The sequence below is a fragment of the Poecilia reticulata genome, chromosome 18 (genome assembly GCF_904066995.2).
Source record: "Poecilia reticulata chromosome 18, P_reticulata-male-v2, whole genome shotgun sequence".
NCBI lineage: Eukaryota > Metazoa > Chordata > Actinopteri > Cyprinodontiformes > Poeciliidae > Poecilia > Poecilia reticulata.
The window spans coordinates 26,710,732-26,727,658 of record NC_088847.1 but is presented as its reverse complement, the minus strand read 5'-3'; the positions used below and the strand labels follow the sequence as shown (position 1 = coordinate 26,727,658).

Genomic DNA, 16,927 nt, shown 5'->3' with positions numbered 1-16,927 from the left:
GATGCGGTCGGTCCCGCTCCAGACGGCCCAGATCAGCGCCAGCTTCTCAGGATCTGTGATTTCAAATGCCAAATTTATTCAAATGTCAGAAAACAGCTGCAGGAGGAGAAATGATCGCTGACATTTTAATGCCACTGAGTAAATGACTCCGTTTTTTTTTCTTCACAGTTTATTGGCACAGCTTGAAGCTTCAGACATTTAGTAAATGGATGCTTTTCCTAAAAATTAAAAAAATTAAAAAATGTTGGTTTATTCTCATGTTAGTGAATTATCCGAACCGTTTTTCATCCTGGCTGTTGATTGACCTCACAAAGATGGCGGCCAGAACACGGATGCTGTCTGCAGGATTATCTGGAGGTCCTGAGAGTTTTGAATCCTGAATGTGTTCAGTTTAGGAGCAAAATGCTTTAATTTACCTTTAAAATGTTCTGCTGATCTGTGGAAACTCTTATAATAAAACATTTAACTTTTCACTATTTCAGCAGATTTACGTTTTTTTCTACTCAAGCATTTTATGCTTCAGCTTCCTCTGTGAGCCGCCTTTGATCCTTTATGATTTTTAAGCATTTTTAGAAACAGAAAACAATCTAATATTTCATAAAAATACAGAAGATGGAAATAACAGACCCAAAGCTGCCAGATAAATCAGATTGTGTGTCTTTCTGCCTTCAGTTCTACCCAGATTTAACGAGATGCACTTCTTAAAAAAAACTTCTCTCTCATCAGTCGGCAGAATATTTCCAGAAACGTCATCGTTTTTTTGGTGGACAGTCATTTTTCCTCTGGGATTCTTTCTGACAGGATGAGTTGGACTCATTTTATTGCCGTCGTTTCTGGGAAGAATCACCTCTGCTACACATTCTTCTCATGTGAGCAGCAGCTACATCGGTTTCTGGGATCCTTTAGCCCACTTCATGTCATCAGACGGATCCTTTTTACGCCGTTTCGTGGAGTCCATCTTTGTACACATGGAGTTTGATTTAATTGTCATTTTTTACTCATCTTAACCGATTCTGAAGTGAAAGAAGCCTGGCGGGGTTTCACTCAGGCAGACCTTCATCAACAGCAGGATTTATTTTGGGGAGAGAAAGATGAGATCTGCTTTTTCAGATTTTCTGCACACAGGTGGTAAACAAGCAGCAGCTGCAGGTGAAACGAATCCTCCAATCACCTGTGCTCATCAGGTTTTAAGCTTTATGAGCAGTACATCATCTTTCAGCTCCACTTTATTCAAACTGCATCTCATTTAAGATAGTTATCATGTCAGCAGCATCTGTGCTAACGGTTAGCTCTGTTCAGGGACTCTGCTGCCATTTTGGGCCAGGATAACTCTGTTTTTAGATACTGCATCTTTAAATGCTCACCTCCTGAAGTTCTGCATGTCCTCCAACATCAACCTGCAAACTTTATTTACCATAATACTCATTGGAAACCTTATTAGCTTTAGCTGAACTCGTTCTTTTATCACAGGTTTTGAGTTACAGCCAATCAGTGCCAAGGAATATAAATGCAGCTCCTGGATTGGTTGGAATATTTTAAATATGCTCTATTAAAAAATCTGAATATGTGAATTTGTGGGGCTCCATCACACTTTGTTCATGACTATCACATAAAAATTGTTATAAATGTAGCATCAGTGATGTCTTAAATATCTTACATTTGTCTTGAAACCCTAAAAATCTGCTTGTTATTCTGGTTTGGCACAGTAGTAATATATTGTTTTGTAAATTGAGGTTATTGAAATTTTATGATTTAGTTGATTATAATATTTTGTTAGTTATGTATAAGGCACATTTAAACATATTACCTTCAAACATCCAAAAACTCTTTGCAAAGAGAGAGAGCTGTTATAATCTTAAGGGGATACAGATTTTTAAGAAAACAAAATTCAGAACCCGTTTGAAAGAACGATGTACCTCTATTCAAGGAGTCAAATTGTGGAACGACCTACAAAATGATGTTAAAAATGCCAAATCATTGTACATGTTTAAGAGATTGTCAAAGATCGGATTCTTGAAGAAGTATGAAACAGTATAAAGTGAGCTCATATTAATGTTGTTTAATTGAGATAGACGACTGACTTGTTTTTTTTTTGTTGCAGAAGATAACCATTTTTTTCCCCGTTTTGTTTTAGAGTTGAGAAAAAAAAAGGGGCAGATATAAGATTTTTTTCTTCTTTCTGCTGCCTTTCATTTCATTTTGTTTTAAAATTTTGAAATACATATGGATTGAGATGTATTTTTTTAGTATGTCAAAAATGTGTTAGGTTGTTTTTTTGTACTAAATGAAATGAATGAATAAATAAAAAAAATTAAAAAAAGAAAGAAATAGTTCAATACAAAGAGCTAGCTAAACATGCTGCTTGTACAGCTAGCTAACAAATTTAGCTAGCTCCCTAGAGCCATAACTGTGAAGTTTGGGACTTTAAAACAAGTCAACAGGCTCAACCAGGTCCAGTGTCCCTCACATTACCAGACTGGTTTACAGGAAGTCCAACCCAACTTCCTGTCAACACAACTTCCTGTCAACCACTTACAAACTACAGTCATGTGTCCAGAATCTGAAAGTCTTTGTTGACACTGAACTGCTGTGGACTTTCCTATGTAATCCTAAATCAAAACACAAGAGGAGAATATCATATAATTCATTTAAGTGCCATTTCAAATTTAAATCTCAGTTAATTGGGCAGAAAATGAACCTGAACACTTTTTGTCAGAAAAGAAAAAAAATAATTTTTATGCAGTTTTTCAGTGCGACACTTATTGAAGTCCACAATATCTGTAAGATGTAATTCCTTAGAGTGATTCATGCAGAAATTACATTTCACTGGGCAGAAAAAGATAAACAAGACAAATGTTTGTTATAGCTTGTCTAAAAAAACTAAACGTCTGATAAAAACATTCAAAACGACTCAATGAGACGCTCAGTCAGGCTGGATGCGCTCCGGAGCAGAATTTGGAGAGGAACAGGAGTGTTTTTAAAATTATTCTACTAAAATAAAAACCAGTATAATAGTAATACAGGAGGAAGGCAGGAAAGAGGAGTAAAATACGGTAGTTTCCAGGCCAAAACGGGAGACTTAGGTTATTTTAAGGTTGGTTAAAGCACAAATGGGTGAAAGATTTCAAAGTTTGTGCCAAAAGCTAATTAAGGTCCATGTAATAAGGTTGCTTTCCCAGACATCAGGAGCACAGAGCAAATAAGTGACTCTGCTTGAGGTTATTTAGCTACTTAATGAGGAGGGTTTCACCTGCAGGCCTGATGAGCAGCGAAAGCAGCAAAAACATCTTGAATCTCACAGTCGGTGCTTCAAACGCTCAGCTCAGTGACACGCGCCGCAGCCAGGCCTCTCTCTGCTCCCTGGGACAAAAATAGAGGTGCTGCAAGTTACAGGAGAGTGAAAGAAAAAATGGAGTGATGAATAAATCAGCGGACAGAGTTGCAGATTTAAATGAAGACAGAAAGAGAATGCATTAGAGAGGGAAGAGGCGGCGGGACGGAGCCGATCCAGGGGAGAAGTGTAAATAAAAGGAGCGTGTTGAACATTAATCAGCTCAGAAGGCTGAGGGATTTTTTTTAGCTGTAAAGGTATGAAAAGAGAAGCTGAAATATTCAGAGGTTAAAAGCAGAGTAATCTTCCTGCTGTCAGATTTACTGCTTCGTGCTTCAACAAAGGACAGACAGACGACAAGCTGGACGGTGAAAGGCTCAGACTGGTAGCTGGACGCCATGTTTCCATTAAAAAGCTCAGATCAAACCTCATATGTGGAGTTCATGCTGAATTTATCGAACATAAATATAGTCTGACACCGTAAAGTAAACGGGCTGTCAAAGTTTATCTTCCTAAGCGGGAGCAGAGAGGAGATTTAAGACCCAAACTGGTCAGTCAGACGGCAGGACGCGGCGCAGACAGGAAACCACAGGAAGTCCATGGAAAACGGAGGAAATTATTTATCTGACATCACAAACTAACAGATGAATGTTTTCTATTTTAATGAAAACCTACAAAAGAAAAACCAGGTGCAACACCAAAGGTTGAGTTACGGACTCTATTTCCAAGAAGTTGGTAAACTGCACAGGTTTGACTTACAAAAAATTTACTTGCTTAATGGAAACACCAAAATTTTGAGTTTTTTAATATAACGTTTTTGTGCCATTATTCAGCTGCATCTAAATGGATTTCTTTTTTTAAAAATGCAATGAAACACTTTTTTCACATCACACAAGTCACATGATGAACAACCGGATGTTACTACTGGCAGAAACGACAAAGAAGACGACAAGAAGAAGATGGCGTCACATGTTTTTCTAATAACTTATTCATGTGTGATTTTAATTGTGTTTAAAACACCACAACTACACAATGATCAGAGCATCTATAGTTTTGTGCAGGCTTGTGATGGAAAAGCAGCTCATTAGGGTTCATTTCTGTCCAAAGTTGGAGTCTCAGGAGCTTCATCTGTCTGGTTTGTTGTAGTAATTAGGTCAAATTATCAATAAATCTACTTGTTTATGTTCCAACCTTCACATCCGGTCATCAGCTCAGGCAGAAAGTGAACACAAGTGGATAAAATCAGCTTCTTCTGCAGAGCAGTTAGACTCACAGGGCTGGAGTGGAAAATGATCGGCACTGAATCAGGTGATGTAACCGATGAGGCTGAACAGGTTAAAGGTTCCTACTGGCCCTCAGCAGCGGCTCCCCCTGCAGGCCACCTGGCTGACGGCTGGTGTTGCTGCGCTGCATCAAAGCCGAGGTGGACTGGAGTGAAATTAATCGGAGGAAGGAGGGAGAGGAGCCGTGACTCAGCCTGCTCACTGTAAATGTCAATACCGGCCGGCAGGTGAACGGCTTGGAGCTCCGCTCAGCCGGGTCCAAACGGATCAACGAGATTTTATACAAGAAGTACGAAGAGGCGCAGAGACTGGAGCAGATTTACACTTCAGAACCGATCTGTATCAAACCCAGAGCCTCAATCAAAACCCTCAAACCATCCAGGACCTGGCTGGTTTTCAACAGACGACCAGATTCTTCATGAAATGTCGTAAAAACACGTTTAGCTGGACGATAAACTGTCTCAGAAGTTATTGCGATAAACGATAATATCGCAGTTTTGGGACCTTTTTCAAGCAACATCTTGGTAATAATAGCATAATAGTAACACAAGAACTTATCCTGAGAGATCATTAAACATTAAACTCTAATGAACATTTAACTAATAAGACATTTTAAATATCCAACAACAGAAACAACAAATAAAATGAAGAATAAAGTCTCTAACCAAAACTGTCCTTCATAAAGAGTCAGCTGAGACCAAAACACAAAAGAATAAATCATACAAACTGAATTATTGAGTTTGTTTTAATTCATCATGCAATCAATTGATTTATTGCGTCAGGCTTGCACACAAGCAGATCTTTCCTTTCTTGTTATGCGTTTGTAAATTCCCAGTTTACCACAAACATAAAACATCCAGTAGATCACGTTAAAACATTCGGTATAAGATCCGCCGACTGCAGCTAATTATTTACTCCAAATTCGATTAAGTAGCGAATTTATGGGCTATAATGCAAAACTATCACAGTATTGAGTCGCAAACTGGTTTCACACGAAGAAGAAACATGAAAACCCAGAACCCTGAGGGTGGAAAAACCGAACAAATGGACTAAGAGCGTCAATAAAAGAGGAAAACATCTTTAACCTACATTTACCAGGCAAGGCAGTGAGCAGAGAGACAACAGAGCCATTGGCCATCTGGCTAATAGAGCACTCATAACCTCCCTGAACGTGGGCGGTAATAGGTTGTTGATAAGGAGGCAAACAAGGCATTTTATGGCTTTATGCTCCCACCAAATTGTCTGTAACCTCCATCACAAAATCGGCTTTAATTAATTCCCCTGATAGATCCAGGAGGAGCGGGAAGATTGGCACAGCGGGGATTCATGTGAAGCCGAGGAGAGGACAAGATAACGGACAGGTGGGTCATAAATGAGAAGGGGGGGAGAGTTTTGATGGAGTGGAAACGTTGAGGTCTGAGCCGGTGAGTCACCCAGTTCCCTGCTACATGTTTGACCTCTGCGGCTGGAAACCTTTTACTCACAGCATTTGTTGCTCTTTACACGTCTAAAGAGACGGCGACAGATTACCAAGAGCAGCTAATGAGAAAAGGTGGAAGCAGAACTGAAGGTAAAGCTGCACAGCCTGAATTAATTGGGCTCTTTGTGTCGGTTGACACGGCGGACATTAAGCGCGACCTTAATTAACCCTTTCCACCTCCGTCTCCAGCTCTGGGTTCGCTCTGACTGACGACACGCTCCAACGGGCGGCGCACCGCACCGCCGCACCGCGCCGCCGCATCAGGAAAACAACGTCACTGAACACAAACATTTAAACGCAGAGCAGAACCAGCCACCCAACACCTAATGCAGCAGACATTATGTAAGCTGATTACGCAACAAGTGGTGTAAAAGTTTTAGGAGAACATTTCAAAATGATCAGGTGTTTGGTAGGGCTGTGTAATAATATCGATTTTTCTTTCCTAGAAAGAAATCGATATTCATCCGCAAGTATCGTAACATCCAACTGTCACCTTGTTCACTTCCTGCTTGCTTCGCCGTGAGACTGATCAGGTCATCAGGCTTAGAGTGATTCCTTCAGATGTTAAGGGTTAAAAAGGTATCAAAATATTCAGAGCAGGTACTTGGTGCACTTTATTTACTGTAAGCTACAGTTTGTACTGTTTCAATTAAAAGAAACACGTTTTCTCACCACTTCTTTGATTAATTTTGTCCAGCTGTCTGTGTCCATGTCCAACCAGAGCCACGTATTGTGTAGTTGGTGCTTTTAATCAGTTTTCAGTTAAATTAATTCAATCCAACTCTATAACAGTCACAAAATGTCACCAAAATCACTCTGTCCCTCTGAAATCTTTCAGAAAATCGCTAAAGTGTATGGAATTGTATCGTTTGCTGAATATCGCAATATATATCGTATCGTGAGCAGAATATTGTGTATCGTATCGTAAAATGAGATTATTGGTTCAGGTAGAGGCTGAAGCTGAACACACCTGAGACAGCGAGGAGGAAGGTGAGACGCGCCTGAATCGACTCTCCGCCTGGAAAAAGCTTCAACCTGAGACGACGTCTGGCTCCAACACTGTAACCAGAACATTTTACAGTTTCTCCAGGACTTTGGTTTTATGTTCAGCTGCAGAAATAAACTCTCAAATTTGACAAGATCCAGCTGAGAAAATCTTATTTATTTTGATAAACTCAACAGTTTGTTGCATTAGCGCCCCCTGCTGGTCCTGGATCTTTTTGTTGCGTTTCTTAAATCCAAACTCCCAGTAAAAACGTATCGCGAACGCCCACTAAAGATGGTTTTCCCACTCAGAAAGTCGGATTTCACCCAGTAAACTCAGAAATGGCTCCTTTCTTTAAGTGTGAATCCCTTTAAACCAGCAAAATGCAAAGAGCTAAAATTAGTCAACATCTTTAAGTATTTAAATAAAAAAGTATATATAGCACTTCCACAATCCCAGCAGTTTCCTAGCTCCTAGTTTAAACGTAATTCCCAAATCAGCGCTCCGACGTCAGACACGCGCAGCATTACTGTCGCTCCTGCTTTTCCTTAATCCGCCTCGTTGGAAGGCTGCTCCGCATTTCCCTCAACGTGACGACGGCCTGCTCACTTCCCAGCCTTACTCGTGTTATTAAAGCTCCTGCTGATGATAATAACATCAAAACATCAAGACTTTTAACCAAAATGTAAATACTGCTGTTGATGCTAGCCACTGTGAGCCATGCGCACTGCAAAAACACAAAATATGACCAACTAACTTTGGTCTAGTTTCCAGTGTAAATATACTTTAAATAAGACAAAATCAACTGATAAGTGACTTTTCAGGAAGATATATGAGCTTGTTTTAAGTCAATAATTCCTTAATGTCGATGAAAATGTTCCATTAGCAGATTATTTCACTTTTTCCCATGTAATAAATAAAATAATCTGCTCTTATTTAAATGTCGCGACATATTTGCTCTAGAAAACAGACCAACATTTGTTTATTAAAACCTAAATAATTAATTCTTGGAGGTTTTTATCTCTAATTAGTTTAAAGAATATTCATGTTTCAGATGCGTCTGCGCCGCACGTCTAATTTAATTAAAGGTTCCCTCATTTGCCCAGTCATTTTCCAGCAGAACTTTGACGCTGTGAAATCTTCCTCCCTGCGTTTTGCGTTTGGGTTTTCTCTAAGTAAACGGTACCAGGGTTAGCAAGGAGAAAACTCAGACGGAAAGCAGCAGGAAAGCCATGAAAGTAGCAGAGCTGTGTGACATTTTGTCGTGTTGCAGCCACGCAGCGGCTTGGCGAACAGCAGAGATGCATGTGGCAGCCTGCTGTGTGAAGGTGTTAGCGTCACTGATGCTGCCGTCTACACGCCGTCACGCCTCCCACCTGCTGATGCCGCCGTGAGCAGCAGCACAAACGTCCCTTACAGGGAGCAGAGGAAGATTACTGTGAGGCCGTGTTGTTTCTCAGAGTGGAGCCGTTGAAGGAAAAGAAATGATGCGTTCTCTGCAGCGCGGAACCAAACGATCCAAGGACCGGAACCAGAAATGTAAAATTGTACAAATTTCATTAATGTTCTGAAAAAAACTCACATTTTCCAATAAAAAGTTTTGTGCGAGAATGAAGTGGTTTTTCAGACGAATAGATTTTGTAAAACTTCAATGGAAACACCTTTTTCAAGTCACATGATCAGCAGCCGGATGTTACCACTGGTGAAAACTACAAAGAAGATAACAGGAAGTAGTAGGAAGACGATGCTTTGTTTTTATTTTTGTGTTTAGAAAAAGTTGAGTTTGACTTTTGAAAGCTTTACTGTAAAATCGCCAACTACAATTTCCCCAAAACAACACAAACGTAAACACTTCCAGGTAGGCGGGGCTTATCGCGCCAGTGAGTGAATAAGACGCCAACGTCTCCTCTGATTGGCTGAATTATGAATATATATATATAACTGCAGAGGTGGCAGAGAACCCAAAAAGTTTACTCAAGTAAAAATAAAAAGTATTTGGTAAAATGTATACTCAAGTACTGGGTAACTGATCAAATTAATAATCACTTAATATTTAAGAATTACATAATCAGACAGGTCAGAATATTAAGTGAAAATTTAAATGACTCATATAAGTAACAAAAAATAACAAAATCAGGTTACTTTTTTTTCCCAAATCTGTTTCTTTCAATAAAAATTTATGAATCTTAAACAAAAACCGCAGGTGTCTTTGTGTTTGTTGGATTTTTGGTTAAAACATGTTTGTTCTTCATTCAGTGGGTAGAAAATCCAGTAATTTACTCAAGAGTAGAAATACTTCATAATAAAATTACTCAAGTAAAAAGTACAGCATAGTAAAAATACTCAAAATGTAACTAGTTACTACCGAACTTTAACTGTCGCTGTCATTGATTTTTAATAAAAATCACATGTGAACAAGCTTATTCACATGTGATTTTAATTTAATTTCTTATTTAATGAAAACACTGAAATTGTGGGGCATTTGTAGGATACTGAAAGATTTGTGCTCATTTGTAATGGATTAGCAGTGATTGCTAATCGATTAAAGTAATCTTGAGTTAGACTTCCGGTAACAACCGTTGGGTTTCACTGCGGCTCCGTTCGGAACCGGCAGAAACTGGAATCCTTTGGCGTTTCAGTCGAGTCCCTGAGACCGGCCGTGCCGACGTCTCCTTTAAGGAAAATGGTGAATTGTGTCCTGTGACGCGAGTAGTCGGTGCTGACAGTTGGAGGACACAGAAACAGGAAGAAAAGGAAGACAGCCGGAGGAAAGAGGGCGATGAAGACGAGCCCAGATCTGGCTCCCTCCTCTTCATCGCCATGCTAACAAGCTAGCAGCTACGGAGGACTAATCCTCTATTCTTCTCTTTTTGTCTTCCCTTGTTGTGCTCGTTGTGAGCCTGAGAGGATAAATATCCGGCGCGGCCTTCAACATGAGACAGAAATGGAAAAAATAAATAAAAAAATAACTCAGAGCATCTTTTAGACGGCGACTTTGACGGCAATATGTGCCGCTGTCGCCCGGAGCAGCAGAGGGGATGCGAAGTCGGATAACGTGCGTGATGACGGGGTGGTGACGGGGTCCGCGGGGTTACACGCCCTCCGGGGCAGGGGCGGAGCCTCCCACTGACAGACGGGAGATTGAGATGTGGCGGGGCGGGGCGGGGGGCGGGGCTAAAGCGGGACGCTGGACGCCGCGAGGGGAAGCGTGGAGATGAAGCTCAGCTGCCAGCAGTCATCAGATCACTCTCGCTCTGTTTGTGTCCGTGTGTGTGTGTGTGTGTGTGTGTGTGGTGATAAACTGCTCACACTGAGGCCTGTGACTTTAACTCCCTGACGTCTGTATCCCAGATTCAGTCGTTATGCGGTGAAACAACAGAATAAAGTAAATAAATCTCAGTGGCCTCAGCTCTCCAGGCGTTCGGATGTGGATGTGTGTGTTGGTAACAGGAGGAGGGTGGGGCGGCGGCGGGACCCCGGCGCTGCAGGCTTTCTCCTGATTATGTAACCATGTGAACAGATGCGGCGGTCGCCGCGGGGCGCCGCGCCGGAGGGGGACGGCGGTCCGGCAGGCCGAGGCGGCGCCGGCCACCAGTCACTGTCTGATCCGTCACATGTCGGGCCTCTGGCTTGGAGAACACCTGGATGCAGGAAGTCGCCACTTGTTTGTCACGTTTTGTTTTAGTTTTAACAGCAGAAACTCGTTGAAACGAGACGAAGCTGAAGCGTTTAAAACAATAAATCATGTCCCTCAGTTCTTTTAATGAAAGGAAAACACAGCAGAACAGTTAATCGCAGTCGCCTCAGCGGCCATGATGGAATTTATCCACCAGGATAAAGAGCTTGCTGAGTCACTGGTTGCTATGACGATTCCCGCCTTTTCTGGGAAGCTTCTATCGGATGACACAAGTTCTCTGGACAGGAAGTTACTCTTTAACATCCAGACATAAATAGAGACATCTTCTCCGGACCGGATTATGAACAAACTGACTTTCTAAAACTCAACCAGAGTCAGACTGACGTGGATGTTTTCAGCAGATATCGATTATCTGAACAAATACGAGAAGTCGGGATTAAAAACCTCAGGTTTTGAGTGGATGTAGGTCTTATATTTTATTTTATGAGTGGTGCTAACTAGGGCTGAAACGATTCCTCGAGTGATTCGAGTACCTCGATTATTAAAATTCCTCGAGGAAAATTTACCTGGCTTGAAGCTTCGTTAATTTATGTTTTATCATTTAGCGCCCCGTGTTTCAGCCGGAACATTATTTGCGTTGCGCGGAGCTCTGACTTCCGCCTCTGAGTTGTTGACGGAAGCTACGTGTTAGCGGCATAACGTCCAATCTTCAAGTTCGGCCCGCGGGGATTTTACTGATTGGTGATAATTCCGGGTTTTCATCGTTTTTGTGGGACCAATAAACATCCTTAAAATGACCGGCGCGATGCCGGGAGTTCGGCAGCCTTTCTGCTCCGGAGCTGCTGGTTGAACGGCGGGAAGAAGCTGAGGAGGATTTATACAGGTGAGCGGAGAGACTGAACACGGCGGGCGGCTGAGGGTTGATGCTTACAGGGTAAGAGCAGCTTTACGGACGAACCGCACAATAAACTTATATCATCCCGGTCTGAACAAACGGGAGGCGGAACATGGCTGGTAGACGAGTTTCTGAACGGAGGAGCCGTAAATATCCCGTGTTTCTCCCCCGGTCTACAAAACAGTAACTGGTAGGGAAGCTCAAATGTGGAAAAAATAGACTGATGTTGATATCCGATAGTAACACTGGTGTTATGGAAGATTTACCAATGTTTTATTTCATAATTGTTTTTATCCGATTAATCGTAAGAAAAATCTATAGATTACTCGATTACTAAAATAATCGTTTACAACAGCCCTAGTGCCAACCCATCTTCACTGCGACTCAGCTGGATTACTGTCCTGCGCTTCCTGTGGCTGGTCCAGTTTTTACCCCCTGTGCTGCCGCAGCGCATCGTAAACATGAGCTCATCTCCCCGTTTGAGCTTCACTCCTCTGGACTCCCCGACGTTACAGGCTTCTCCTTCCCATTTCTCTGATCTGCCGCACCATTAAGCTCTCCACCCACCAAACCGCCCCGCCCTCCGTCAGCTGAGGATGAAACTGGATCATATTGATCAACTGTGAGTCTGGATGTGAATTAAATCTGATGAAAAGTTTGTTGTTCTATTTAAAGAAACGACATTTGTTGTAAATTCATAAATAAACTGAACTGAATGAATTAATTTAATTTAATCTCAGATGATGAGCAGAAGAAACGGACTCTGATTACATAAACCTGCATCGATACAGACAAGAATGGAGATAAAATTAAGTAAAATGTCTGTATTGACTTGATGTTTACCATGTTTTGAAAGCACTGAGGTCATATTAGATGCATTTGAGTATTTTTAAAAGATAATTTTCTGTTGTAGATGAAAAGTAGGCCAAAAATAGAACTGATCTAAAATCATGAGCTTTCACGGCTGCATTAAATTTTGGATTTTTCAGCCACAGTTGTCTTGATTGATCTAAAGGAAATAATCCACTTTTTGCAGAACAAGCCCATCTTACAGCTCCTATAGACTAGTGGCAGCAGCAATTAGCAAAAACCTGGTGGAACTGCAAACCTGCTGAGCTCATCGTATGAATCAGTGTTGGACTGAGCCGTTTTCAGTCCAACGCTCCTGAAAACAGTTTTAAACAGCAAAATGAAAGAGCAGGAGCTTCTTAACCCTTGTAGGCCCAGGTCTACATGGCCATCCCGGCGCGCAGTCTCTCTCTTCTCAGTGCGTCAGCGCTCGCTACGAAGCCATGCAGCGATCGCTAGCAAAACTACTACTAACACTACACACACCACAAACTCTAAATAACATACTTACTGTATAAAAAACATATCGAAACACTCTTAGTAAAATCCTCAGCATCAATTCTCCCTAGTCTCTTGCTGTATCCAAATCCCCCCGCCCCCTCATTTGTCCCCACGTGTCTCCGTTCTACCTAGCAACAGACCATCAACATATTTTCATTGGTTGTGTCGAAATGTGGTACAGTTAGACCCCCACACAGTAAGGTGGAAATGATCGATCATATTCCTGGCTTTATTTTCAAGTAAATAACCACAAAACCAATATAAAAACACCACTTTTATAAAGTTTGAAGTCCGTGCTGTCGACCAGAGGTGAAATGAACACTCGGTATGCCGTCTGTGTTATTACGAAGCCTTATGTCACGTGGTTCCCCGCTCCACAGCGGGCTTCGTCCCGGTAGGGTTAAAGAGACTGATTAAACAAACGGACATATCCGGACATTTTCTGATGGATGTTTCTGCTTCAAACTACCAGCTTAACTTCAAAATTACATCTCTGCACAAACCTCTTCAGCTGCTTTCATTGTACCAGAAGTCAACATGAATCATTACTGTGGAGAAGTAAGATGTTGTTTTTCTTCAACAAGACATCAACAGACGTCTTAGTTTAGATTCTCAACAAGAGGTTTTCATTTTCACCTTTTAGCAGCACAAAGCAACAAAGAGCTGCTGCGCGTTTTGTCTGTTTTCAGTGAAGATGCAGATCCGCCTGCACGTTGCCTGGTTTGTCCTGAGAAGCAATCAGAGCTCAACCTGCTGCGTCTTTCATCGTCACTGAATCACAGGAATATCTGAAGTGCAAATCAGCTCAAATTCAAACCTGTAAACACTGCCAATTTAAAAAGGTGTGAAACGGAGTCCCTGGCATTTCAAGCCCGTTGACGAATGATTTCAGACCGTTTCAGGTAATGTGGATCTGATAAACGCCTTCGCCCCGTTGGCTCGGGGCGTCAGGGGAAATAACGCAGCCCGTTAAGACGCACCGAGGATTTTTCTCTTCCCTCCGGCGCCTCAGGAGGTCAATGCAACTGGGATTAAAGGCATTTTTCATGAGGAGACACCAGGCGACTGCGAGTTCAAGTGCAGGGGATGTAAATTACAGCAAACCGACTGGAAGAAACGGCAAACTCCACATTTCTCCCCTAACTGGTCCAAAGCGGGGCAGGAGGACATCAGCAGGCTGCACCAGAAATCCCTGATATTAAACTGAATAAGTGAGAAATTTGAGAGATTAATGGACTCAACGGTTCCACAAAGCAAAGCCAACCTCAACAAAACAGCTGCTGCTGCAGAAACGATGGAGACAAAAATGGCTTCCTGCACAGAGACCAGCAGCTCACTCTGCTTTCCAATCTGGATTACCTCGGATTGGTTGTTTATAATTATTAGATTAATTTCTAAATCAGATTAGGTCACACAGATCAAACCAAACCCAGAGTGAGCCGGAGCTGCTGTAAAATAACCCAGCGGATCATCCTCTCAGGGACGAAGTGATCCGTTGATCCAGGTGTGACTGGATCAGCGCCACGCCTCATTACGCCTGCGCTGATGCGATGCTGGGCGAGATAAGGAGCTGCAGGAGCGCAGCCTCTTGGACGCGCTGCACCGCTCTGTCTCCAGCCGCGCAGCAAAGGCGGCGCTCCAGCTGGAAGTGATGGCTTAATAATTAAACCGCAGCTCTTCTTATCTGGGAGCGGATAAGAGCAGCAGCAAACATCTCTGGCAATCGCAGCCTGTTGTTTCTCTCTCATTTAACAGCAAAGCAAAGCAGCTCTGGGTCCAGCCCTGCAGCTCCAACCCTGCAGCTCCAGCCTTGCAGCTCCAGCCCCCCTGCAGCTCCAGCCTTGCAGCTCCAGCCCTGCAGCTCCAGCCCTGCAGCTCCAGCCCTGCAGCTCCAGCCCTGCAGCTCCAGCCTTGCAGCTCCAGCCCTGCAGCTCCAGCCCTGCAGCTCCAGCCCTGCAGCTCCAGCCTTGCAGCTCCAGCCTTGCAGCTCCAGCCTTGCAGCTCCAGCCCCCCTGCAGCTCCAGCCTTGCAGCTCCAGCCCTGCAGCTCCAGCCCTGCAGCTCCAGCCCTGCAGCTCCAGCCTTGCAGCTCCAGCCCTGCAGCTCCAGCCCTGCAGCTCCAGCCTTGCAGCTCCAGCCCTGCAGCTCCAGCCCTGCAGCTCCAGCCCTGCAGCTCCAGCCCTGCAGCTCCAGCCCCCCTGCAGCTCCAGCCCCCCTGCAGCTCCAGCCCCCCTGCAGCTCCAGCCCCGCTGGTTGTTTGCCCAGAACCCAGAGTCTGAACACAAACTGAACATGCAGGAAACCCGCAGCACAAACGCTCACAGCTCCCAAAAGCCACACATAGATTACTCAATAAAACCATGACAACTGGGAGTTTCTACAACAGTTTCACTTGTTTTCCGAGGTGAAATAAAATACAACACGTAAAAATACGGTGATAATAAACCTATTAATTTGATGATGTAACTGAAAAAGAGCATCACATAATAATTCATTTTTCACCATCGTGTCTCAGCTGCAAAATATTATTTTTATTCCTAAGTAACACTTTTTTTTAATTAAATAATGAAAAAATATTTCATAGTAATTACTTATAATAAAATACCTTAAAAGTTGAAGTGGAGATACAGTTCAAGAAAAATGAGAAACTAAAATAAATTGTTAACTTGGTTCAAATGTCATATTTAAATAAAATAAAATAAAAACTTATGATTAAATGTTTCACAATAAAATCCTTAATTGATGGTTTTAGCCGTTAAACGCCGAGATTTTGTCATATTGGCAGCAATTAAATCAAAATTATATTGTTTTTAAAATATGAAGAATAAACTTTTGCTGTAATGTTTATCCACCAGGGGAAATATATTATTTAATTTAAAGAAAAATGATCAGAAGCTTTCAGGAAACAGATTTTTTTCTTCTTCTGTAGTTGCATTACGCACGTGCGTTCTTTTACTGCCGTGCACGCGCGTGCTGTCAAATACTTGGAAAACGCGCGCGCCCCCCCCAAATTTGAGCACGTGTGTGTGTTTCAGCGCCTCAGCGTGACACCGTGTCCGTGTGTGTGTCCGTGTATCCGCGTGTGTGTGTGTGTGTGTGTGTGTGAACACATGAAGCCCGTGGTGTGGTGCGCGCGCGGCCCACTGACCTCCGCGTGTCTCCGGGGGCAGCCACGCCACGCTCCGCTGCCATCAGAAATCACAGGACAGGATGAGTTAAAATCCACGCGCCGCCGGAGTCTCCCACTCAGTCCCAGTCAGTGTGACTTCCGCCGCGCGTTTCCTCCTTCATGTCCGTCACCGGCTCTTAGTCCCGGACCTCAGGGCGCGCGGACTCACCCACCGACCCACGCGGGGGGGGAACCGGCCGCAGACAGGCTGAAGTTGTGGAGTTAAACCATCCCCGCTGCCGCCGCCGCTGCTGCTGCTGCTGCTGCTGCCACGGATTCGCCTCTGTCAGCTCTGGACACACAAACGCAACTGAAGCGCTTTTACGCACAGCGCGTCAGAGCCGAGGGGGGGGAGGAGGAGGGGGAGGGGTTTCATTCCGTAAAGGGACGAGAGAGAGAGAGAGAGAGAGAGAGAGAGAGAGAGAGAGAGAGATGAATAAAAAGGAGAACTGTTGTTCTGGGTGAGAACATTTAGACAGAATATGTTAAGAACATGATAAAAACTGGAGTCAGAATATTTTTTCAGTTTCATCTGGTTCCAAATGAAACCCGGAACAGAACCGAACTCGGAACATGTGCAGAGTTGTTGTCCAGTTTCCTTGTAGCTCCATCCATCTTCATATTCTCTCAGTATTCCCTCAGCATGACGCAGCTTCCACCGTGTCAGCTTGATAGATGGAGCGTTCAGGTGATGCTCAGAGCAAATTCTTCTGCCATGAATTATGATTTATGGAAACTACAAGTGGTGAAATCCACAAAACTGACATCATCTTTACTCGTATCAAACTCCTGGGTTTC

At 43.1% G+C, this 16,927-nt stretch overlaps 1 protein-coding gene across 2 annotated transcripts in view; it reads right to left on the bottom strand.

Moving 5' to 3' along the window:
* Window positions 1-16,441, bottom strand: part of npy2rl (neuropeptide Y receptor Y2, like) — a 65,521-nt gene extending 49,080 nt beyond the window's left edge. Inside the window, exons 1-2 of one of the 2 annotated variants that reach the window (XM_017303438.2) lie at window positions 16,109-16,441; window positions 3,251-3,360 (exon numbers count right to left, since the gene is read on the bottom strand). The gene's annotated coding sequence lies outside the window, so the exon portion shown is untranslated. The remainder of the gene's footprint in view (window positions 1-3,250; window positions 3,361-16,108) is intronic. The other variant, XM_017303437.2, reaches the window with a different exon arrangement.
* Between the last annotated feature and the right edge of the window lie 486 nt (window positions 16,442-16,927).